The following is a 27784-nucleotide window of genomic DNA, read 5'->3' on the forward strand; positions in this document are numbered from 1 at the left end:
AGCTGCAGGAGAAAGTACATGGTACGTTCTTGGCAGCCTGAGCCCTGAACCGCCAGCACGTACGCCATACGTGCTTGGCGGTTAAAGGGTTAAAGAACAAAAAATCATTATCCTATTTATCCAGATTAGCATCCAGGCAATCCTAGCTCCCCAACTGGTAGAAATCTTCAGTAGAGGTATGGGACCTGTTATCCAGAATGCTCAGGGTTTTCTGGTAACAAACCTTTCCGTAATTTGGATCCTCATACCTTTAGTCTACTAGAAATTCATTTAAACAATAAATAAACCCAATAGGCTGATTTTGCTTCAAATAAGGATTCATTATCACTTAGTTTGGATCAAGTACAAGGAACTGTTTAATTATCACAGAGAAAAAAGAAAACTGTTTTTAAAATTTTGGATAATTTGAATAAATGGAGTCTATGGGAGAAAGACTTCTTGACATTCAGAGCTTTCTGGATTACAGGTTTCCAGATAACAGATCCAATACCTGTAAAAAAAAATTTAAGCAAGTGATCCTAGAACTACCACTATATATATATATATATATATATATATATATATATATATATATATATATATATATATATATATATATATATATATATATATATATATATATATATATATATATATATATATGAAAAAAACCTTCTGTAGAATTTTACACCAACCACATCACACTAAAAACCTAAAAAATGGGATCTATGCTAAAAATAACCCACAATATCAACCCCCCAATATCTCCCACAGCAATGCTGGACTAAATACAAACATGTTCTGTACCGACCAAAGCCATAATACTTACCATGAGAGTGTCCCAGGCAAACGTCTTCCTCTGTCTTCTGATCTCTCTTCTATCCCTTCTGCTATATCCTTCTCTTTTCTTCAGCTTCTTATTTGCATATTCCTGATAAAGACAAATGTATGTAAAAAAAAATACATTAAAAAACCTATATTATGGTTTTTTTTTTGACAACAAACTTTTCAAATCTGCAGTAATTTTTGTACAATTCCATTTCTGTAACAAGATATAGACTAAAAAAATGAAGGGGAAAAAGATCAAATTGAAGGTCACTTTAGAAACCAACATACTTTAGGTTCCAAGTCCAAAACTCCCACTAACTGTAGGTTCACCCCACAGAACCATAGACTTTTTTTTGCAAAATACACACAACCACCAATATGAGCCCATAACCCTTTAGCCCACACAAAAACCTCTGGCTCACTGTCCTGACCTGACTCATAACACTGCTACAGTGCACTATAAGAAAACTAAACCTATGCTAACTGAGCCTCACACTTCCTACTCACTTGGGTCCTGGTTGTGGTTCTCCTGCAAGGTGGCTTCTTCAGTAGATGTTCATCCTGTGATGCACATCTGTCCCTGTGGCTTGTCTCCAATTTTCTTCTAAACTCCATCCCTGTCTATGTGTTTCACTACTCTCACTCCCTCTAGTGGCCAAACACTATATATACAGATAACATAGATCCAACCCAACTCTACACTGCCATCTAGGAGCAGAAGTTGGTACAGGTATGGGACCTGTTATCCAGAATGCTCGGGACCTGGGGTTTTCCGGATAATGGATCTTTCCGTATTTTGGGTCTTCATGCCTTAAGTCTACTAGAAATTAATTTAAACATTAAATAAACCCAATAGGCTGGTTCTGCTTCCAATAAGGATTAAATATATCTTAGTTGGGATCAAGTACAAGCTACTGTTTTATTATTACAGAGAAAAAGGAAATCTTTTTAAAAAATTTGGATTATTTGGATAAAATGGAGTCTATCCAGAAAGCTCCGAATTACGGAATGGCTATCGGGTTTCCGGATAAGGGATCCTATACCTGTAATTACAATGCAATAACTTGTGAATGCCTTTAAAGATTAATGGCACACTGGGAGATATGATGCCCACGTTTCAATTTGTGCAACCATGGGTGAAATATATCCCTGAAATGTTTTTCCACTGGCCAGGGCACTAGGAGCAGGCAGAAGAGGCAGGTCCTACGACGCAATGAAAGGGGGCGCTGGGAGCTACCTTTAAAAATGTCTTCTGCCTTCCCCTAGCCGGATTCCCACCCCTTACTCCCCTTTGCTCTCCCCTCCCTCGTCACCCTCCCCTCCGTTGCTTTCTCTACCCACCCTTCGTCGCATTCTCCTCCCCTCCATTGCTCTCTCCTTCTTTGGGTGCATCTGGGTTGTTCTGCCACCAGCAATAAAGTAAAGTCAGTCGGAAAACATACTCGGCACTTTGTTCCCAAAATGCAACTTCAGGAACTTTTTATTACCAGCAGGGAAAACATTTTGAGAGAGATTTGCATAAATTCTATTTTCTGTATAATCTTGTCCAGCCCTAGAAGGGATTTTGATCTCCATCTCTTAATTCTGCTAAAAACATATAAACTTTAACTTAGTTACCATCGAATACAAGACACTGTTTTATTATTAGAGAAAAAGTCACTTTTAAAAAGTATAGGTATTCCTTTGTACTAAGCTTCATGCACTGAATCCAGGCTTTGCATATTCAAATTAGGGGTGGGAAGGGAAATTACATAACTATTGGTCACAAAACAGGAATGTAAAAAAGTGGAAAAAATATTTTTACTTCCTTGTCAGTTTTCATATGCAAATTAAGATTCCGATTCAGTATTCGGTCGAATCTTTAATGAAGGATTCTGGGATTTGGCCGAATCCCAAATACCCAGACACCTCTACGGCTGGCAACAAGACCCAGAGAGCATGCTCAGATGCAGCCTCCAGGCTGGAACACTATGACTGGACTGCTCCACAAGATGGCGGCACAATGCTTTAAGACCAGGCAGTACAGCTGCTATGCACCGCAATAATTGATTGCTGGGCAGCCTTATCATTAAATATAGAGGAGGTTAAGACCGACCTCTCCCTCCTACAAGGTGGACGACAACGAAAACAGGCAGCTCAGGAATGCCTAAGTTTGCTCAAAGACTGTACAGAGAGATATCAAAAAATACGGCAGCATGGGAATTCCCTGTACTAAGCACAATTTAGCAGGAACAGCCCCTAAGTTTACTCATAGCCTGTATAGAGAGTTCCCATAAAAATATGGCAGCATGGAAATTCCCCTGTACTAAGCACAATTCAGCAGGAACAGTCCCCTAAAATGTTTATAGCTTTTACAGAATGATCCCATAAAACAGGGGCAGCATGGGTAATTCCTCTGTACTAAGCACAATTTAGCATAAACAGCCCCTAAGTTTGCTCATAGCCTGTACAAAATTTACTATATAACTATGGCAGCATATGTATTACCCTGTACTAAGCACACATCAGTAGGAACAGTCCCCTCAATTTGCTAGCTTGCTCTTAGTCTGTACAGAGACATCCCATAAAACTATGGCAGCATAGGTATCCCCTGTAGTAAGCACAATTCAGCAGGAACAGGAAGTTACATCACACAGAACTGATATGGTGCCGCAATCATAAGCAAATGGAGAGCTTCTAGAGCTGTTTTATGCAGGTATGGTAGAACATTCTGCATAATAAACAGCGTTCTATCTTGCACTATTGTGACAAATCTATTAGTAATATAATGCATCACTTTTCCTTCTGGTGGTGATCTTATAAAAACATCTTCTAATTTAAAGCATAAGCAGCGAGTAACAGGCCCGAACTAGCAATGGGACACTCTACTGATTGGGCAGTTCTATGGCATATTTAAAATGTAATTAGATGTAGACACGCAGCGACGCGCTTTCCTACCTCTGCAGTCAAAACAGCATGTTGGCAGTGGCGCTCTTTCTGCAGATAATCCATTGAAGATAATCCAGCTGCTCTGAAGGTAATCCAGCTGTTCTTAAAGTAATGCTCCTAGCCGCTCTGAAGATAATCCAACCATTCTGAAGATAATCCAACCACTCCTCCCAGACGCTCTGCAGAGAATCATCTTAGTCCTTCTGAATACAATTTTTCCCATCCGCTCGGAAAATAATCCTCCCTGCATCTCTGAAGATAATCCTCCCAATTGTTTTGAAGATAATCCAGCTGCTCCAAAAATTATCCAGAAGCTTTGCAGATAATCCTCCCAGCCGCTCTGCAAATAACACAAAATGAGGTATCAAAAGTATTAACTCACCAAGAAATAGAGGAGGTCCACATGCACCACCCTGAACCTTCAGCTAGGGGAGCAGATGAAAACGGTATTATGATGGAGCAGACAATCATGCAACACTCTTCTAGACAGATGTGTAAAAAGAATGTAGTTTATTCAGAACGTAAAGGTACATTCTATTTACGTCTGTCTTTAAGATAGTTCCATGAGTGCCTGCTCCATCATCATTATACAGTTTTACAAGCTGACAATCTTAGCTCTCATGTGCAACAGCATCCCTCCCCTACACTGGCAGCTTTACACCAGGCTGAGAAAACATATTCTTATTACTTGCATAATAAAACTAAAAATAAAACTACTCGCGTGTGGTCTGCACGGGGCGCTGAGCAGATGTGTGTTCTGGAGCTCCGTGACAACTATCCTGAATACCCCGGTGGCAACTGGCTAGAAGCTCAAATCCTATAAGTATGGCATACCCGACACCACTAGACACTATGGGTGGCAACAAGACCTTGATAGCAAGTTCAGATGCAGCCGCCAGGCTGGAACACTATGCCTGGACTGCTCCACTAGATGACGGCGCATCCCCTTTGCGGGAAGAAGAGAACACCACGCCAGCAACAATGTTTCAGAAATGGCAGCATAGGTATTCCCCTGTACTAAGCACAATTCAGCAGGAACAGTCTACTAAGTTTGCTACTTTGCTCATAGACTGTACAGAGTTCCCCAAAAACTATAGCAGCATAGGCATTCCCTGTACTAAGCACAATTCAGAAGGAACAGTCCCTACATTTGCTAGTTTGCTCATAGCCTGTACAGAGAGATCGCATAAACCTATGGCAGCATATTCCTCCTTACTAAGCACAATTCAGGAGGAACAGACCCTAAGATTGCTCATAGCCTGTACAGAGAGATTCCATGAATCTATGGCTGCATAGGTGTTCCCCTGTAATAAAGGGATACTGTCATGGGAAAACATCTTTTTTTCAAAATAAATCAGTTAATAGTGCTGCTCCAGCAAGACTTCTGCACTGAAATCCATTCCTCAAAAGAGCAAATCTTTTTTAATATTCATTTTTGAAATCTGACATAGGGCTAGACATATTGTCAGTTTATCAGTTGTCCCTAACAGGTTACTTGTGCCACCACTAAAGGATGGAACTGCTTCCTGGCAGGCTATTTCTCCTACTTAATGAAACTGAATTTGTCTCAGTGGGACTTGGCATTTACTATTGAGTGTTCTGAGATCTACCAGGGAGCTTTTATCTTGTGTTAGGGAGCTGCTATCTGGTTACCTTCTTATTGTTCTTTTGTTAGGCTGCTGGTGGGGATGATATCTCTCCAACTTACAGCACAGCAGTAAAGAGTGACTGAAGTTTATCAGAGCACAAGTCTCATGACTGGGGACACCTGGGAAATTGACAATATGTCTAGCCCCATGTCAGATTTCAAAATTAAATATAAAAAAAAAAATCTGTTTGCTCTTTTGAAAAATGTAGACTTCTGCTAGAGCAACAATAATAACCGATATGTTTTGAAACAAACATGTCTTCGCATGGCTGTATCCCTTCAGCACAATTAAGCAGGAACAGACCACTAAGTTTACTCATAGACTGTACAGGGAGATCCCATAAAACTATGACAGCATAGGTATTCCACTGTACTAAGCACAATTCAGCAGGAACAGTCCTCTAAAATTTCTCATAGCCTGTAGAGAAAGATCCCGTAAAACTATGGCAGAATAGGTATCCCCCTGTACTAAGCACAGTTTAGCTGGAACAGTCAGTAAGTTTGCTCAAAGCCTGTACAGAGATCCCTGTATAATTCAACCTGCAGCCTTGTGCCTTTATATGGTGACAGAACCATTCAGTGACAGCTAATCTTATCATTTACGTTGGGGACACAATACCATATAATACCTGTGTAATACTCAGGGTCCAATGTATAACTTAGTCTACAGCCTTGTGCCTTTATATGGTGACAGAGCCAGTCAGTGACATCTAACAACCTTATCATTTAAAGTAGGGGGTGCATTATCCCTTTTAATCAATGAGTGATAGTCCCGTGTAACTCAGCCTCAGTAAAAACCACAGTAAAAAGTAGAGATGCGCCGAACCCACTATTTTGGATTCGGCTCAACCTCCGAATCCTTCGTGAAAGATTCGGCCGAATACCGAACCCTAATTTACATATGTAAATTAGGGTTGGGAAGGGGAAACCATTTTTTACTTCCTTGTTTTCTGACAAACTCATGCGATTTCCCTCCCCGCCCCTAATTTGCATATGCAAATTAGGATTAGGTTCAGCTGGGCAAAAGGATTCGGCCGAATCCGAATCCTGCTGAAAAAGGTTGAATCCTGGCCGAATCCTGGATTCGGTGCATTCCTAGTAAAAAGCCCACATAGACGTCAGCGCTAAAAACTAACCTCCCCCACACATAATTTATAAAAAGCCATTGGTGGTTAAAACAAAAACATTGTTGGCCAGGGTCCCTTTTTAAAAAAATCATTGGTGGTCAGGGCCCCCCATAAGTTAAAAATAAAAAAATTGGTGCCAGGGCCCCCATAAGTTTTTTTTTTTTAAAAAAGAAAATTGGTGGTCAAGTTAAAAAAAAAAAAACAATCATTGGTGGCCAGGGCCCTCCCCCTATAAATTAAACAAAAACCTTTGCACCAGGATCCCCAAAAAAATAAATAAATAAATAAAAAAAAAACATTGGTGGCCATGGCCTCCTCTTAAAAGTTAAGAAACATTGGTGGTCAGGGGCCTATATAGTATTAACATAATACATTGGTAGCCAGGGGTTTAATAAAATGTAAAAACCAATTGTTCAGTGGACCTTACTCCTTTCCTGGCTTTGGGTCCTTTCAAGGCTTCAGGACTTCAACTTCGGGTCTTTTCGTGACTTCAGCTCTTTTTGCGGCTTTGAAGACCTCCCCACATGGTAGGTCAATTCAGGTACTGCAAAATCAACACATTTACAGCATTAATTTGTGAGGCAAAGATAGAATAAAGTATGTTCACCCCAGAAAACCATATATTTTCAGAATTTATTTCTTTCTACTCCAAAGCACCAAGCCACAAGCCTTTCCTAAATTTGGCGGTTTTGGTGACATTTACAAAAATCACCTCATAACTTTTACCTTGCAGCATCTTATCCACCACATACTATTAGGTACCAATATAAAACACCCCACATATGAAAGACTGGGGTCCACTGAACAGTTTTGATACCCAATGTACGTACATAGGCTTATTGAAGTACATAACATGTAAAGACAAAATCTACCTTGTGCATACTTATTTGATGGCTTACATTTATTTATAAACACTGGCAGTTTTATGTGGAATAAAAGCTACAAACAATTAAAGTGACCCCTGAAAACCATATTTTGTAAACTACACATTATGATGACTCCATAATGGGCGATTATGTATTTCTACTGCAAACTGTGAAACTGCAAAGCAATGTAAGAAAAAAACTGCAAAAAAAAAAAAAAAATCACCAAAAAAACAAATACAATTAGGCAAATCAATAAAATAACTGATCAGATAGGGTGACTTTTGCCTTGAGTATTCTGAACACTAAACACGCTATGACATCAGTTTTAGCGGGGGGGGGATAGGGAAAATTATAAAAATGAAAAAAAAAAAAAGTGATCTGCGTTCCTGTAAAATTCAGCTTGCAACTTGGTGCTTTTATATGGTCATAAAACCACTCAGTGACATACTGTGGAACTACAGTAGCCCTTTTAAAACATGAGTGGAATTCAGAGATCCCTGTATAACTCAGCCTGCAGACTTGAGACTTTTTATGGTCACAAAACACCTAGGTGATATCCAATATCCTTGTTTAAAGCAGGAAGTACATTATCACTTATAATATATAGAGTTCCCTGTACAACACAGCCTACAGCCTTGTTCCTTTATATTGTGATAAAAGGCCTCAGTGACTTCTAATATCCTTATTATTTCCAGTAACAGGGACATTATCCCTTATAATAATAGATTTGTGATACCCACCGTTCCATGTATAATTCAGCCTGCAGCTTTGTGCTGCTATATGTTCACACAACCCCTCGATGAGATCTAATATCCTAATCATTTACAGTAGGGGGTACCTTATCCCATAAACTAAAAATGAGTGATTCTCAGAGTCCCCTGTATAACTCAATCTGCAGTCTTGTGCATTTATAAGGTTAGAGAGCCCCTCAGCGACATCCAATATCCTTACAATTTACAGTGGGGCAACATTATCCCTTAAAATATAAGATACCAAGAGTTCCCCATATATATCACATCCTGCAACTTATGTCTTTATATGGTCAGAGAACCACATAGTGACATCTACTATTCTTATCATTTACAGTAGTGGGTACCTTATCCCTTATACTGCATATAAGTGATATGGTAAGTGATTATGGCTTAAAAGAGGGGTACATTATCGCCTATACTACAAAAGTTATACTCAAAGTCCCCTGAATAACACAGCCAGCAGCCATGCGCCTTTATATGGTCACAGACCCCCTGACTTCTAATATCCTTATCATTTACAGTAGGGGGGTATTATCCCTTACAAAAAGTGATGGATACCCAGAGTTCCCTGTATAACAAAGCCTTCAAATTGTGCATTTATATAGTCACAGAACCTTACAATTTACAGTTGGGGTACAATATCACTTAACATGACTGATAGTCAAAGTCCACTTTATAAATCATAGTCTTTTATGGTCACAGAACCCATTATAAAAATACTTAAAGTAGGAAGTACAGTCTAGCCTTGTGCCCTTACATGGTCACAAACCATCAGTGACTTCCAATATCCTTTAATGTACGATAGGGGGTACATTACCCCTTATAATATGTGAGTGATACACAATGTTCCCTTTATAACTCAGCCTGGGGTGGGGGGCATTATCCCTTATAATATAGCAGTGCTACTCCTTGTCCTCTGTATAACTCCTCCTATAGCGTTGTGCCTTTATATGGTCACAAAACCCCTAAGTGACTTCTAAAATCCATATGATTTACAGTAGGGGGTACCTTATCCATAATATGAGAGATGGATGTACATTATCTCTTATAACACAAGGCAGAGTGTTCCCTGTATAACTCAGCCTGCAGCCCTATGCCTTGAAATGGTCACAGAACCCCTCAGAGTTTTAACATCCTTATAATTTACACATTATCACATGTAATACATGAGTGATACTCAGATTCCCCCGTATAGCTCAATCTGCAGCCTTGTGCCTTTATATGGCCAGGGAACCCCTCAGTGACTTCTAATATCCTTATAATTTAAAGTAGGGGGATATTATCCATTATAATACATGAGTGACACACAGAGTTCCTTGAATATCTCAGCCTGTAGCCCTGTGCCTTTATATGGTCACAGAACCCCTCAGTATCTAGTATTCTTATAATTTACAGTAGGAGGTACAATATCCATTATAATACAAAAGTGACAGTTCTTTGTTCAACTCAGTCTGCAACTGTGTGTCTGTATATGGTCGCAGAACCCTTCAGTGACTTCTAATATTCTTAGCAGTAGGGGGTGCGTTAAACCTTATAATACATGAACAATACTCAGAGATCCCTGTATAACTTAGCCTGAAGCCTTGTGTCTTTATATGGTCACAGAAACCCTCAGTGAATTCTAATATCCTTATTTGCACAAGAGGTACAGTATCCCTTATGATAAATTAATTTCACCTCAGTGAAATCTAAATTCCTTATCAAGTAACGCAAGAGAAACATTATCCCTTATTATAAATGAGTGATATGCTAAGATCCCTGCATATAAATACCCATCAGTGGGGCTCATTTATAAACACTGGGCAAATTTGCACCTGGGCAGTAACCCATAGCAACCAATCAGTGATTAGATTTTTCCAGCCAGCTACAAGGAGAACAATGAAAGCAAACATCTGATTGGTTGCTGTGGGAAACTGCCCAGGTGCAAATTTGTCCAGTGTTTATAAATGAACCTCATTGACTTTTAATATCCTAATTTATAATGGGTGTAGAATATCCCTTATAATACATGAACAATTTTTGCCTGTAGCATTGTGCCTTTATATAGTCACAGAACAGTAGTTCACAATAGCGGTTTCATTATCCCTTATAAAAAATGAGTGATTGTAAAGAGTTCCCTGTATAATGAAACCTGCAGCCTTGTGCTTTTATATGGTATCAGAACCACTCAGTGACTTCCAATATCCTTATCCTAATACAGTCAGGATCCCCAACCTTTGGAGCCCATGAGCAACATTCAGGAGTAAAAGGCGTTGGAGAGCAACACAAGCATGAAAAATGTTCTTGGGGTGCCAAATAAGTGCTGTGATTGGCCATTTAGTAGCCTCTATGTGGATTGTCAACCTACATTGAGACTCTGTTTGGCAGTGTACCTGTTTTTTATACAACCAAAACTTGTCTCCAAGCCTGGAATTCGAAAATAAGCTCCTGCCTTGAGGCCACTGGGAGCAACATCCAAGGGGTTGGAGAGCAACATGTTGCTCATGAGCTACTGGTTGGGGATCACTGCAGTAGGGTGTACATTATCTCTTATAATATAGGAGTGATGCTCAGTGTTGCCTGTTTAACTCGGCATGTAGCCTTGTGCCTTGGTATGGTAACATATGGTAACAAAACCACTCAGTGACAATTACTATCCTTATCAGTTACAGTACGGAGGAACCAGTACCCCTTACAATACATGAGTGATTGGCAGAATTTCTTGTATAACTAAGCCTCCAACATTATGCCTAATAACTTAACCCTTCATTGACTATTTACCAGTAGGGGGTTACATTATCCCTTATAATACATGAGTGATGCTCAGAGTCCCCTGTATAAAACTTAACCTGCAAGCCCTGTACCTTTATATGGTCCCACAACCCCTCAGTGACATCGAATATCCTTATCATTTAAAGTAGGGGGGGTACATTATCCCTTATAATACATGAGTGATACTCAAGATTCCCCAGTATAAAATTTATAAAAAGTGATACAGAATCCCTTGTAATACATGACTGAACTCAGCCCAAAGCCTTGTTCCTTTATATGGTCACAGAGCCACTGAGTGAATTCTAATATCCTTATCATTTAAAGTAAGGGGAATAGTAACCCTTATAATACTCAATGATACAGTTCCCTGTATAACTCAGCCAGTAGCCGCGAGCCTTAATACGGTCACAGAAACCCCTCAGTGACTTCTAATGTCCTTATAATTTAAAGTTGGGGGTACATTTTCCCTTATAGTACATGAGAGGGATGTCACAACTATGAAGCACAGATATTATGAACTTTTATTGCCAGACCATTTTTCAGACCATTTTTTTTAAACCCCATATGGCAGTCCCTAACTCGTTTGCCTCTGGCCATAGTATAAAAACTCTTACTTCTCTGCATAGTAGCATTATCTGTAATCAGTGTCTGTTGAACCTTGGTTTCAGTATGAAGGATCTAACCTCCCCCGCCAGTATGCGGCTTTTAAGGGAGAGGAATTGTCCAAACCAACGTCCATTAAGTATGGGAGCATACTGGTGAGGGAGGATAGATCCTTCATACTGAAACCAAGGTTCAACAGACACTGTAAGACTTTTTATACTATGGCCAGAGGCAAACAAGTTAGGGACCGCCATATGGGGTTTACCTTGATGTGGTATGGTGAAGGCCCGGAGAAGGCCCACCAGGTCTGGGGCCAATTGGTTTTTTTTTCTGGTCTCCCACCAGAAGAGTCAATTCAAGCTGACTTGGCCCTATGGATTACATGAAAGGAGAACGAAAGTCAAAATCTATGTAGTGTCCCTGATAGTAGTCCTCAGAGCACTACCCAATCGCTAGGTATTTTTTTTAAGAAGTAACTTGTTTTACTAAAGATTTCTACTGGGTAAAGTCTCTGCCTTTTGATGGAAACAGCTGCCATCTTAGAAAAGGACACACTGCTGCAATAAATAATCAATGCGCATGCACCAACATTCCTCTACATGACCCCTGACGTGTTTATCATTATACCATGGTGGGAAGAAATTTAAGTGATATAAAAAGGGTTAAACTTGCCCCTCACTGCTGGTAGTTGCAGTCTGTGCTGTGAACCTGCCAGCAGCTTTGAGAAAGAAAGGGATCGAGCGTTGTCCAGGAGACCAGCAGCATAGATTCCTATTGGCTGGTGGGCGGGCAAATGAAGAGCATGCAAATGAATTTAGGAGGCCAGGACGGAGAGAAGGAGTGTTTTAATTAGATGCATGCGCAGATTGAAAGAAAATGAGTTTAGGAGTCTGTTCTGTGCCCGAGGCAGTGGGGTGGGAACATGAAGAGATTTTACTGACGTCACCCAGCTCAGTGGTTTGGATTCTGCTGGCAGTTAATTTACATATGAATGAAAGCATGGACACAGAATTCACTGTGCACAAGTGATAAGGGAGAATGCCTTTGCTTTCAGCCTACATGTTGATTAACCTTTCGTTGTCCTTGAAGCTTTCTAATAAGAATATCCTATGAGTTATTTGTACTGGACACTGCAAAATCTATTAAGTGAATTAAGACAAGAAATATTCAGCATTGTGTGATTTTATATAACCTTTGGAGGAGTTACTGTAGAGTATAAATTACCATGGACCTGGGCTAGCAACAAGAACTGCCTGGTTTTATAACAATTCTTTATTTTCTCACACATTAGGTACCAATGTAAAAACAGATATGAGTTGTTGGATGATGTAGTCCTTTCGTTGTTTAGTTTGGTTCAACTTCAGAGTTAGGCACCGCCAGACCTAGTGACTTTCACAATATAAAGAATAGACTCTGGAGAACCAATTGCTGATTAGAGATTCATTTATTCAAAACCAGTGCACGACATGTTTCGGGCCCAGTGGCCCTTCCTCAAGTGCTTGTAGCACCTGAGGAAGGGCCACTGGGCCCGAAACATGTCGTGCACTGGTTTTGAATAAATGAATCACTAATCAGCAATTGGTTCTCCAGAGTCTATTCTTTATATTACCAATGTAAAAACACCCTAAATATGAATGTCATGAGTCCACTGAACAGTTTGATGCCCAGTATGTATAGATATACCCAAGTATGTGGCATATAGGAGCCCCAAAATGTAAACTCATTTGAGCTTTCCAGATATTGCAAAATCGAACACCTTTACATGGTTTGGGGGGGGGGGGGGCAAAGATAGAAAAAAAAAAAGTATGCTCACATCCGGAAAACAATATAATTTCGAAAAAATTACACACTCTCCCTAATCCAAATTGGGTATACATGTCTTTCTACGACAAAGCACCAAGCCGCAAACCTTTCCTAAATTTGGTGATTTTGGCGACATTTCGAAAAGTCACCTCAAAACTTCCACCCTGCAGCATTTTATTTCCCACATACTACTAGGTATCAAGATGGATCACCCCAAATGTAAAAGCCTGGGGTCCTCTGAACAGTTGGAGGAGGTGGTGTATAGCTGGGAGGGTCTGAGGTGGAGGTAGGCCTCCGTATAGGAGCAAGCCAGTGTCTGGTCAGAAACTGTAATAGGTCACTATAGGAGGGACAGTTAGTGAGCAGCTAAGACTCCAACAAGGAGTTCAGTGAAGGGTTAGCACAACTACAAAGGATCAGACAGTAACCGTGAGTAATACAATTGTGTGTAATTAACCTGCTGCCACTACTTGCTTCGTGGAGTGTACCATCTGAGCATACATCTTGAATATGTGACTGAATATTGAGAAGTGTACCATCAGTTCAACAAATCGTTTGACTGTTTTAAAGAACCACTGGTGCCAAAGTTTATCAAGAGTGACTGCTGTGTGCTTATACCAGCGCGGTAATCCTTTCCTCCATACCATAAGCGGGGGGGCCCCACATAAGGATAAAGAGTCTAATTATATTGTGTCTAACAGGAGTTGCTGGGAGTTGGACCCCTTGCCCAGGTACTGAAACCAGTGGATAGTAACCCAAGGGAAGGTTTTGGTAATACCTGACCCATTCACCTGTTACACATCTATAAGGATTTTATAAATGTCATCCTTTTGTCTAATGCAAGTAACTCCCCCCCCCTTTTGGTAGTGTCCCAGATTGCATCCCATTCTTCCAATCAACCTATGAGATTTTCACATTTGTGCATACAGCTGTGTTTGTATTCTGGGGTAGTGAAAGGATTGTTTAAAGCTTCTATATTCTGGATATTACTACTTTCTGATGGAGTCCATGCAAAGCTAAATGTTCAAAAAAAAGCTAGGGATGCACCGAATCCAGGATTCGGTTCGGGATTTGGCCTTTTTCAGCAGGATTCGGCCGAATCCTTCTGCCCGGCTGAACCGAATCCTAGGATGGGTAAAAACCAGCATCTGGTCCTGTACTGACAAACTTTGCTAAGAATATTTTTAGGATAACTGGCTTATTCTATAACTGCAAGAAGGTAAGCAGTTCCATCAAGAATCAAAATGACAAAGGTCTCTTGATTTTGTATAGTCAATTGAAAAACCTATAACACTTTCTAGCAACGATATGCCACAGTCAGACTAATTTTGTGTGTGTGTGTTTGTGTGTTGTGTGTGTGCCTTTTATTATAAAGCTGATTATAAAATCACAACCAAATTGAAAATGGATTATATACAGTATTAGAACAAACCGATAAACAGCTAAATGTTGACTTGAAGAAATGCTGAGCACTTGGTGTTGTTATCTTATCAGAGACTGTCAAGTAGAAATGTCAGGGCAATAAAAATAAGGTTGCTTTTGAGAAGATTATTGGCAAGTAAATTCAAGGATAGGCTGTCAAAGGCAGAGATTGTCTGTAGGAACCCAGCTGCTATGTGAGGGGTGGGCTGAATGCAGGCAGGTAACAATATGTTAAGTTCAGAGTGCACCACTGACATCTATAATCATGTGATTATCTTAGCTGGCTAGATGCTGACAAATGTCTTTCAGTTCCGCAAAATAATTTGAATAATGTACTATACATGACAATGATTCTGGGCGTCATTTATGTATCTGAAAAGTTAGCATGGTAACAAGTAGTAACTGTCAAATGGTTCACTCAGGAAGTCAGCCAACACGCAGAGCTTGCTGCAAAGTGCTTTTATTCACAACATGTTTCGGGCTAAGCAGCCCTTTATCAAGTGTTATATACAGGCATACAAAGTGCATACATTTATAGTGTGGCAAGGAAGTGAAGTCATCACCTAGGTAGGTGGGTTAATTTTCACAATTAGCATAAGTGTTCATTTAGTGCAGGTGTAGAAATAGAATGTATGTATATCCACAATGGTACACATACTGATTTTAGCATAGTTTCAATGTCCATAGTAATATTGCAAAATGATTCAAAAGTCCATCATATCACTGCAAAGAGCCTAAAAGGCAAATAAACCAATGGAACTGCCCTCTATTTGGGCCTACCACAGAAACTTGATAAAGTAAGATAACCTTAGTCTTACCCATAATCCTTATCTGGATTCTACGTATAGTATTCACTATATTCTTGCTTGTATATATTGGGTACCCAAAAATAACTTTATCTGTAGAGGAAGAAAATAAAGTGTTAATCACACCTATTAGGGAAAACAACTTTTTATCCAAGAAAACATTTTATGCTCCAGCTATCATTTAACCCTTTAGGTTGCAATGTATCTAGTTTTTTTATCCAAAAAGCTTCTCGCTGTAGTCTGAATTTCTGTATATCACCTCCTCTTTGTAGTGGTTGAATTGTTTCTGCAGCTCTCTAGCAGAGACATTACACCACCCCACACAGGGTACCCCAATAAAAGTTAGACACTTTGCCACATGTGATACAAGTAATGTTGTCTATTTACTTAAATGTCCCTGTGGAATGGGATATGTAGGACAGACTGGGAGATCGATTAAAACAAGGATCAAAGAACACAGAGGCAGTATACGGAACTTTAAAAAGGGAACATCGACAGATACAACAGTCGCAAGACACTTTAATCTAGCAAACCATAACCTTACCCAACTAAAGTGGACAGTGCTAGAAACAATTCAACCACTACAAAGAGGAGGTGATATACAGAAATTCAGACTACAGCGAGAAGCTTTTTGGATAAAAAAAACTAGATACATTGCAACCTAAAGGGTTAAATGATAGCTGGAGCATAAAATGTTTTCTTGGATAAAAAGTTGTTTTCCCTAATAGGTGTGATTAACACTTTATTTTCTTCCTCTACAGATAAAGTTATTTTTGGGTACCCAATATATACAAGCAAAAATATAGTGAATACTATACGTAGAATCCAGATAAGGATTATGGGTAAGACTAAGGTTATCTTACTTTATCAAGTTTCTGTGGTAGGCCCAAATAGAGGGCAGTTCCATTGGTTTATTTGCCTTTTAGGCTCTTTGCAGTGATATGATGGACTTTTGAATCATTTTGCAATATTACTATGGACATTGAAACTATGCTAAAATCATTATGTGTACCATTGTGGATATACATACATTCTATTTCTACACCTGCACTAAATGAACACTTATGCTAATTGTGAAAATTAACCCACCTACCTAGGTGATGACTTCACTTCCTTGCCACACTATAAATGTATGCACTTTGTATGCCTGTATATAACACTTGATAAAGGGCTGCTTAGCCCGAAACATGTTGTGAATAAAAGCACTTTGCAGCAAGCTCTGCGTGTTGGCTGACTTCCTGAGTGAACCATTTGAAACTTTGAATCGATACACCTGTGGCGGGGGTGTCCACCAGGACTAACAGCCTCGAAGGTACTACACTTAGTCATCTCCACAGATTATAAGTAGTAACTGTGTATCACTTATCTTCCACAAGTACCTGTGCCAATATGGTTATGAACACAGAAAAAAAGGAAATATAATTTCCACAATATACAAAACCAACTTTACAATACATGCATGCTAGGCTTCCCAAAGCAAACATATGGGGTGCCAAATGTTAGGTAATCCCTAAGGATTGAAATTACTTACCTGATACACCAGGCCAGAGCTTCTCTTAGCAGAAAACTGCACGGTCCAGGACACTAGTGAGTGACCAATTGTTTTTCTCTCTTCTTTATTTGCATGGGTGTGCATGTGCAGTAGAGTCAAAAGGTGGACTTTAACCAAAAAAAAAAAAAATGCCCTTTCCGCTATAATGCCCATGTGTTGTCTGCTGGGTTTTGAAGAAAGAAGAAGGGAAGAGGAGGATCGCTTGCTCACAAGTGCCCCATGCTGGTGCAGTTTTTTGCCAACAGGAGCACCAGCCCAGGGTATAAGGTAAGTCATTAAAATTTGGCACCACCCATTGTTTAGGGCTTTTGTTCTTTTTTAAACGTTCAAAGAATCATTTTAGATTAGATCATAAACTTTCCTAAACCTAGAAGCCTAGACAATCAAATTCACATTTCTGCATGGGAGCACGTTGCTATATTACAGGTATGGGACCTGTTATCCAGAATACTCTGGACCTGATCTTTCCTTCATTTAGATCTTCATCCCGGATGTCTACTAGAGAATCATGTAAACATTAATAAACCCAATAGGCTGGTTATGCTTCCAGCAAGGATTAATTATAGTTTGGATCAAGTACAAGCTACTGTTTTATTATTACAGAGAAAAATATCATTTTTACTTGGATTATTTTGCTAAAATGAAGTCTATGGGAGATGGTATTTCCATAACTAGGACATTTCTGGATAACAGGTTTCCAGATAATGGATACCATTACCTGTACTTGCCTTGAACAGCTTCTCCAGTAAATAGTAAAAATGACAGGAGATACAGGTATGGGACCGTTTATCCAGAAAGCTCCAAATTATGGTAATGCTGTCTCCCATAGACTCCATTTTATCTAAATTTTTAAAAATGATTTCCTTTTTCTCTGTAATAATAAAATAGTAGCTTGTACTTGATCCCAGCCAATATATAATTAATCCTTATTGGAAGCATAACCAGCCTATTGGGTTTATTTAATGTTAACATGGTTTTCTAGTAGACAAGGTATGAAGATCCAAATTACAGAAAGATCCATTATGCAGAAAACCCTAGGTACCGAGCATTCCGGATAACAGGTGCCCTACCTGTACTAATAAACAAAATATTTTGGCTCTCCTATTTTACTGTTAGTAAATTCCTACTTATAACAGATCTATATTGCATTTCTAAATGTACAGCTGGTATAGGAAGAGAAAACCTGGAGATGCATAATACATGTGTGGCACAAGACTGGCACAAGACCGGCCCATACAAAATAATTATCTATTGGCGTTATACATAGACCTCAGTGCACTGGATTTTCTGCCAGGCACATTTAATATCTGAACAGCCTTGTCCAAAAGAACTAGTTCAAATTCAGTGGCTAAAGGAGGCTCATATCTGCCAGAAAACCTTAAAGGACCAGTAACCTCAAAAAAAAAAAAAAAAATGCATTGGTTTACGGAAAAAAAAACCACCAAGACAAATTAAACTTTAAAATCACAAAGTCTTTATTAAGAAATAACTTACCAAAACTCTGCTTCCCCTCTTCAGAAAGGGGACAGGGGGACCATTCGATTTCTCCTCCCTGGCTATACTACCGACAGCATGCGACTGGGAAGCCCTGCGGATAGCGCTCCCATAGGCCAAGGCATGAGCTTCTTCCCTGGGAGAGATGGCTAGCGGCGGCTCCAGCTCAGCCCCGTCCTCTCAACCTTCAGGAGCAGCATCCCAGCCGTGCTGGGACAGGGTCTGGTAGAGTCTGTGCATCACCCCTTGTCAAGCAGCGGGCTTCTTGGGGCAGGATGGACTATGTGATCAGTGCGATGTACGAGTAAGGGGCTTCACCAATGTACTCCTGCCGACCCAACCCGACCCTGCCGCTTTGTATGGGTATTTGGTTAAGGAGCAGCGCGGGGAGCGGGGCATCAGCAGGTCCCCATCCTCTTCCTCCTCTGCCTGCGGCCAGGACCGCCATTAGAAATCACAGGGCCCCCGTACAACAAAATTTTCAGGGCCCCCTGGGACCCGCCTACCACGGCCCCCCAAGCCCCACTTCAGATCCCGCCCACTCCACACTACAGTTAAAAGACCACATAGACATCAGTGCTAAAAAAGGTAACCCCTCCCCCCCACACACAAGTTATAAAAAGCTAGAGATTGTCAGGCCCCCTTATAAGTTAAAAAAAACAAAACATTGGCGCCAGGTCAGGTCCCCCCATAAATATTTTTTTATTTTAGTTTTTTTTTTTTTAAATTGGTGACAGGACCCCCCCTTAAAATTGAAAAAAAAAATTGATGGCCTGCCCCACCCTCCACAAGTTATAAAAAGTCATTGGAGATCTGGGCCCCCCCTGCAAGTAAAAAAAAGATGGTCCTTTAAAAATAAGTCCAAGTAAAGCTGTACAGGGATTGGACAAGGGGATCCAATCCCAATGCAGATTTACTGGGACTTATTCTTAATGGACCCTCGAGAGCTAAAACGAGATATACATAGAGAGAATAAATCTAGATTTCCTTGTCTTAAGCACAAATAGATAAGTTGTCCCTTTGCAAGCAGAACCAGTTAAAGAAATCCATAAAATCACACCTAATCACACATAATAATACCTGTGTGTTGTCCATGTGTGCCACCGTAAAATTCCTCACCAGTGATTAGCTCCCTGCTGCTACATGAACCTTAACTTTACTAAATGCTTTACTTTCATTAAAAAACAAAATAGTTAATGGTGTGCTCCAAAGTTTGTCTCATACTCCAATATGTAACAAACTGGTTTGTTTACCCTTGAGAAAGATCACAGTCCACAGTTCAGCAAAAATGTAACAACAAAATGGTGAACACCTTGTTTTTTAATATCTATATTGTATAAACAGAGATTCAATTAAGTAGTCCTATACTTTTTCCTTATACAGTACGATATATAATAACTATAAATACTCTATGCTACAAAATGTTATTTATTATTGTCCCCTAAAAAGGACATACTGTATAAACAAAATACTACCTTCATATGAGCTAAAGCATTAAGTATGTCTGGAATCTGAGGGGCCGATTCACTTAGCTCGAGTGAAGGATTCGAATGAAAAATACTTCGAATTTCGAAGTATTTTTTGGGTACTTCGACCATCGAATGGGCTACTTCGATTCGAACGATTCGAAGAAAAAATCGTTCGACTATTCGACCATTCGATAGTCGAAGTACTTGCCCTTTAAAAAAAACTTCGACCCCCTACTTCGGCAGCTAAAAGCTACCGAAGTCAATGTTAGCCTATGGGGAAGGTCCCCATAGGCTTGCTAACCTTTTTTTGATCGAAGGATTTTCCTTCGATCGTTGGATTTAAATCCTTCGATCGTTCGATCGCAGGATTTGCGCAAAATCGTTCGACTTCGATATTCGAAGTCGAACGATTTTAGTTCACAGTCGAATATCGAGGGTTAATTAACCCTCGATATTCGACTCTTGATGAATCGGCCCCTTAATGTTTTCCATGAGATAAACTGTAGGTAAAGCAGGATTACCTGAAAAGTCATTGCTTGTGTTTAGAAAAGAGATTTCTTACCTTCCATCAATATCACAGGCAGCGACCACGATGGCATTACCTTGGCGATCTCGTAAAGCATAATATGGAGAGCTCCGTTCATCCACAGCTACAGTATATGGACTAGGTGAAATCTTTTATATATTTTAGCAGTAGATTTGGCCCATTGTATCTAAGATAGAAAAAGGCAGAACCAAATTAGAATGAAGTTGCTTAAAAAAAAATATAAAGCCAATAATAAATGTATTTTTGTACCTGGTCATAAACATGCAAAAATATGTTCTCAAATGATTACTAAATTGTCCTTTATTTTGATTCAAGATTAACAAGCAGTTATCAGCAGGACATTGCGAAGGTTATTTATTATAAGTCCAAATGCTCAAAAAAATATGTAATTATAAAATCCCAATTTTTAGAGAAAAAAAAAACAAATTTTTGAGATGTGAATGGAAAAAGTCAGAATCTGTAAATTCGGCATTCTCAAGCCTTCCGACCTTGAATATATGTCAATGGGAGAGGTCCCTATCCTATTTGGAAGTTTCTATGATCTGTGCTGGAATTAGCCTGAAAATCCAACTATTTCGGATTTTTCAGCCAAAAATCAGAAAATCGTACTATTAGAATTTTCATTTGTAAAATTTTTCTTTGTGTTTGCCCCCCGATCTGATTAAATTGTGATTTTTTTTTTTTAATAAATAAGGTCCAATCTTGGATTCTAGTTTGGTCTGACTTTTCTCATTAAAATAATCAGAAAAATTCGGAATTAATAAACAAGGCTAGAACTAAAGGTTTTGGAACGGATTTAAAAATGACCCAGAATACAGTGAACTGCGTTTACTTTTGATGATTCTGCCATTGTCACTATTCTTATATATAAAAACAGATGAAAAACAGCCCAGTAAGGTACTTTCCAAGATAATAGTATTATGTTGTATTATCCAGAATGCTGGGGACCTGGGGTTTTCCGAATAATAAATCTCTGCGTAATTTGGATCTTCATACCTTAAGTCTACTAGAAAATCATAAAAACATTAAACAAACAGTCTGATCCTGCTTCCCATAAGAATTAATTATATCTTGGTTTGGATCAAGTACAAAGTATTATTACAGAGAATAAGGACATTTTATAAACATATTTGGATAAAATGGAGTCTATGGGAGATGGCCTTTCTGTTATTCAGAGCTTTCTGGATGAAGGGTTTCTGGATAACTGATCCCATACCTGTATTAATATTATAGGTCTGGTTACTATTTTAGATTTATAACTTTAGTTAAGATTGATTGGCCAAACAGTTCTACAGTACACCTTAAACTGAAATGTTATTAACCTATTATAAGGCTACTATAGCTCAAAGTTATAGCTAATATAATATGACTTTAGTTACTAAAAAAAAAAAATCACATAACTTGGGCACTGTTCGGAGGTATGGAGCTGTGATTAAGAGGATTTTCTACTTTCCCTGGGGCTACAAAAATATTTTATTCCTGAGATTGAGTCCCAAATATAGCAGAGCTGGAAAGGTAACTTTAAAATATTATGTATCAGCAAAATATTTGTCAGGTCATCGGGCCATGTCTAAATGTATGTCTCTAGCAAGTGAAGGTAGATTTTGCCAATGCGCTTATGCTTCCCCTATAGTATCTGGTTATATCCCCTTATAGGATATGTTAAACTGTCTAATCAAATTAAAACCTCAGGAAACAGCCTAATTACATGTAGGTCTTGGGATAATTCTCCTAATTGAGATATTTCCCCCCCCCCAGAATATTGGACCATTACTAGTTAGAATCAAAGATAACTGCATGCTTTTTTAAATTCGGGTCTTCTGATAAAAAAAGATTATCTATGAAGGAGGCATAATGGATTTAGCATTTGAAAACAATAGAAATTTCTGGTGGAATGAATAAAGAGTGGGAAGTATCTTGTTACTATTGGCTTCTGGTTCTCTCCTGCAATTTTCTATGGTTTCCTCTTTTTTGTAAAAATGTATGAATATTTTAAATAAATAATTGTGATACTTTATTGTGCATTATGTATTTTTGGGTAATGTACAGAACTACATTTTTAGATTCCAGTTTGTCACTTTCCGTTGTGCTTTATACTGGTTTTTTCTGCAATTTTAGTACAGGTATTGGATTAGTTATCCGGAAACCCAATATCCAGAAAGCTCAGAATTACAGAATGGCAGTCTCCCATTGATTCCATTATAATGAAATAATCCAAATTTTTTAAAATAATTTCATTTTTCTATGTAAATAATAAAGCAGCACCATGTACTTGATCCCAATTAAGATATAATTAGTCATTAAAGGGGTGGTTCACCTTCAGGTTAACTTATAGTATGTTCTAGAATGGCCAATTCTAAGCTACTTTTCAATTTGTCTTCATTATTTTTTTTTTTTTATATAACTTATGAATTATTTGCCTTCCTCTCCCGACTCTTTCTAGCTTTCAAAAGGGGGTCACTGATCCCATCTAAAAACAAATCCTCTCTAAAGCTACACATTTATTAGTATTGCTACATTTTATTACTCATCTTTCTGTTCTGACCCTCCCCTTTAATATTCCATATTCTCATTCAAATCAATGCATGGTTGCTAGGGTAATTTGGACCCTAGCAACCAGATTGCTGACACTGCAAACTGAATACAAAGCCAAATAACTCAAAAACCACAAATAATAAAAAATGAAAACCAATTGCAAATTGTCTCAGAATATCACTCTACTTCATAATAAAAGTCAAAGATGAACAACCCCTTTAATGGAAACAGAACCAGTCTATTGGGTTCATTTAATGTTTACATGATTTTATAGTAGACTAAAGGCTGAACTCCACGGTGCGCCAAGGAGCAATCTGTTGGCATGCGATGACGCGCATGCGACGTGTCGGATGTCTATAAGATAAAAGAAGTGAATGAGAAATTGCAGGTAAAAACTACATATATCCGACGAGTACAGAGTCTATAAAGCACTTATGAGCACCAAAGACTCTAAACTTCCAACACTTACCTAAAGTGACAAGTAAATATACCCGATTTAACGACAGAGAAATGGGAAGATGCCACTGAGGACCCATATACCCACCTGCCCTCAGGGACAAACTTATTCAGTGCAAGTTCCTGCACAGGGTATACATAATGCCCAAAAAACTTCACCAAATAGGACAAAGAACAAATGACAGAGAACAAATGACAGATGTCATAGATGTAACCAAGTTTGTATACAAAAATTGGGAGTCCACCTCTGATTTAAACTTAGTTAAGCCCAAGGGACTCGCCCCAGTTCACAGGCGATATATACATCAAGGTTCCTTTTATCCAAAGATAGCTGTCCCAAGGCTTTCTTTTCCATAAAAAATATTTCTTTATTTAAATTAGCATTAAAAGTTCAATAACAAACAGACCCCCCAGGCCCACCTTACGCGTTTCGCACCCTCCGGCGCTTAGTCATAGGCCTCCGGCGCTTAGTCATAGGCGCCGGAGGGTGCGAAACGCGTAAGGTGGGCCTGGGGGGTCTGTTTGTTATTGAACTTTTAATGCTAATTTAAATAAAGAAATATTTTTTATGGAAAAGAAAGCCTTGGGACAGCTATCTTTGGATAAAAGGAACCTTGATAGATGTAACCAAGCCCCTGCCCACTGGTTTCACGTGTGGTGGTAATACCCATGCATCAAAAATATTGGGGCAAAATAGTGATATACATGGGCGATGATCTGGGGCTGCCTCTGACAACGGAACCCAAGCAGGTGCTACTAGATGTTATAGAAGACCTGCCAAATACAAGCAAAGCTACACGTATCTTAGTAAAAACCCTACATTACTATGGTAGGAAAACGATCCTTACGCATTGGATGGGGAGGAAAACCCCACTATAAAAAAAGTGGAGACTGTTAATAAACACGGTACTTCCTCTATACAAACCGACGCATGAGAAAAGGGGAAAGAGCAAAATATAAAGTATGGGGACCATGGTTAACACAAGGAAGATCTGGATTAGACGACCTACAAAACATGAAATGAGCAATAGGGAAACAGCTAGTTTCCCCCCCATACCCCATGTTATGTTTTGATATTATGCTGTAGCTCATGTATAACATCGCTGTTGTTCTTATGTATGTGATTGTTTGAATAAAAACAAAAAAAAACATTTTATAAAAAAAAAGTAAACAGTATGTCTGTAATTTCTAAACTTCTAAAACAAAAATATTTTCACAAACAGCTCAAGTGAATATACGATTTAATTCCCACGTGTAAAATGAAGGCAGATAATCCCAATACCCGCAGGCACCACAAGCAAATAAAAACCAAGATGCCCTATAAATGTTCTGCATTTTCTGCTGTTCTGATAATACAGAAGGGAGTTAAAATATTCTACAGAACCAGGTTTAAGAACAGACCTTCTGGGGTTAACAACAATGACATCGAATGGCTGATTCAGCTGAAATTTGGGATTTAAGGTCTTGTGCTGCTTTCTGTTATTGTTTAAAAAAAAAAAGTCAAAAAAGGAAACTGTGTCTAATTTCTAAACTTCCAAAACATTTTCACAAACAGCCCAAGTGACGGAGTTAATGTAGATTTTTCTATAGAATTTGTATTGGTGCCACCACTAAGAGAAGATCCACTAGAACTCCTGCTGAATGTATTGAGTCGATATAAAGAACACAACCATCTGAGCAGAACATTCATGTGATTTACAATGTGATTGTTCCCATTCTGACTAATCTAAACTCACTCACACAACTGACCCGACACTGACTAAGCCGCACCCTCTCTACTTACTTGTTTGCAGGTGGTGTCTTCTAGGTGGCGCACTTCTGTCGGCTTCTTTCCTATTCTAAACACAGGCCTCGGTCCCACCCTCCTTTTATAGCCTTGGGCCGCACCCCTCTGGAAGGATTTCTGGGGCGTTTCCCTGTCTCTTTTGCTCCCTCTGGTGGCCACACAATAAAATTGCACCCTTTCTCTTTTGCTCCCTCTGTTGGTTACACACTAAAATTGCACCCTAAATGTACTTTTCTTAACACTAGTGACAACTTAGTAATTACCTTAAAATAGCTGCTTTTTTTTACAGGTTATTCTCCAGTGTTAAAAATAAACTAAACCTCATTTTCCCCTATAATAGGAAACATTTCTTAGTTAATAAAAAAGGCATAATTAATCAAACATCATAATGACCTTACAATTAAAGCTAACATTCATTAACCCTTTAAGTGCCAGCAACATTTCGCATTTCAGTTGCATGAAATGCGAAACGTTTTTGAAACATTTTGTGCTCTCTCACTTTAAGGGCATTTTCTGAGGGGAAACCTTTAGTTTACCTAGGAAAACTATACATTGTTTTTTTAGGGAGAATCTGAGCTTTCTAAATCTGCCTGAGTTTTCATGTATTTCCACCGCTGCAAAAAGATTTATATCACTAAATACAAATAATACAAACAATTCCTATTTTTCACAGTATATGAATATATAACAGAAAAATATTTAATTTTACACATGAAAACCCAACTGATTTGGAAAGCCTCATGTCTTTTGAATGTGCCAATAACTCCAGGCAGTGTATTACCGAATTTTGAAAGCACTAAGGCAGAAAACAGCATACTTTAGATTCCAAGGCCAAAAAATCCTAAACAATAGGATTACCCCCAAAAACTATATATTTTTAAAAAAAAGTACACATTCCAAAATGGGTAACTATGTCTCTATACTCCTAACTACCAAACATCAAAGCTTGTCTGAATGTAGCAGTTTATAAAAATGTATTAAAATTCTGAAAAAAATCACTTCAAAGGTTTTATTTTGCTGCTCCACATCTCCGACACCGAATAAGGTACCAAGAAAAAGCACCCTGAATATGGTTGCCAGGGGCCCTCCAAACAGGTTCTGAATGCCAGGGGTCTACAATACAGTTTGATGCCCAATATGCATAGATTTACCAAACTATGTGGCATACAGAGACCCCCAAATCCAAATAGTGCATATGAATTTTCATGTATGACATGCTGGCTACTACAATATAAGCACCCGGTATGATTATTATGTGCCTTGAGACCCTCTAACAGTATCGAGACCCTAGAAAACCATATATTGTCAGTACACATTCCAACGAACCTAAAACGAGTAAATATGTCTTTCTACTGCAAATGACCAAACTGCAAAGCCATGCTAAACAATGTTTTTTTTTAGATATTTCTGAAAATTGTCACAAAGCTTGCATTTTACCCTATTGCATACCCCACAGTTCATAACGTACCAGCATCCTAAAGATGAATGCCAGGGGTCTACTGAACAGCTTGATGCCCAATATGCATAGATAAACCAAACTATATGGCTCACAGAGACCTCAAAATGGATATATAGCTGACAAAATGTCCATGGGCAAAACGAAGTAACAAAGAACAGAGCGAAATTCGATAAAATCACTAAAATCAAAAAAAAAACACAAAAAGCAATGCTTTTTTTTTTCCGCCTAGTGTAATCAGCAGTCAGAATCACAGTTTCAACGAAATAAAATGCAAAAGGTATTGCGCAATGCAATTAGTGAATACGCCATGATACATGATACATGATACAGTTAAAAAAAAGCTACAAAAAAATGTAATTGTGTATATGTGTGTGTACACATGGCAAAATGTGTGTTATGTGTGTGTTTGTGCAAGTATATGTGAGTGTTGTGAATAGGGATGCACCGAATCCAGGATTCGGCTCGGGATTCGGGCAGGATTCGGCCTTTTTCAGCAGGATTCGGATTCGGCCGAATCCTTCTGTCTGGCCGAACCGAATCCTAATTTGCATATGCAAATTTGGGGCGGGGGGGTAAATTGTGTGACTTTTTGTCAGAAAACAAGGAAGTAAAAAATGTTTTCCCCTTCCCACCCCTAATTTGCATATGCAAATTAGGGTTCGGATTCGGTTCGGTATTCGGCCGAATCCTTCGTGAAGGATTTGGGGTTCGCTGAATCCAAAAAAGTGGATTCGGTGCATCCCTAGTTGTGAATGTGTGTAAATGTGTGAAACCCACCCCTGATCCCCCAAAAATGTATGTGATTGTGTGTAAGTGTAAATGTAAGTGTGTATTAGCATAAAAAGTTTGTGTAGGTGTATTTGGTGTGTGTTACACTAACCTGGGGTTTGTAAGCAGCAGATCCACGTTGAATATCGTTGAACTGGACTGGAGGCGCTGGACAGGTCCGGACTGAGAATTTCAGGTATACAGA

The 27784-nt window shown here is 38.9% G+C and overlaps 1 long non-coding RNA gene across 1 annotated transcript; it reads right to left on the reverse strand.

The window, feature by feature from the left end:
- Positions 1 to 849: 849 nt before the first annotated feature.
- LOC121396098 lies at positions 850 to 25634 on the reverse strand. Its single transcript, XR_005962817.1, has 5 exons — positions 25350 to 25634; positions 20591 to 20741; positions 6938 to 7054; positions 3745 to 4075; positions 850 to 910 (listed from the first exon to the last, which is right to left on the reverse strand). It is a non-coding gene; the product is annotated as an uncharacterized LOC121396098 (long non-coding RNA).
- Between the last annotated feature and the right edge of the window lie 2150 nt (positions 25635 to 27784).

This window comes from Xenopus laevis, chromosome 7S, assembly GCF_017654675.1.
Source record: "Xenopus laevis strain J_2021 chromosome 7S, Xenopus_laevis_v10.1, whole genome shotgun sequence".
Taxonomy (NCBI): Eukaryota; Metazoa; Chordata; class Amphibia; order Anura; family Pipidae; genus Xenopus; species Xenopus laevis.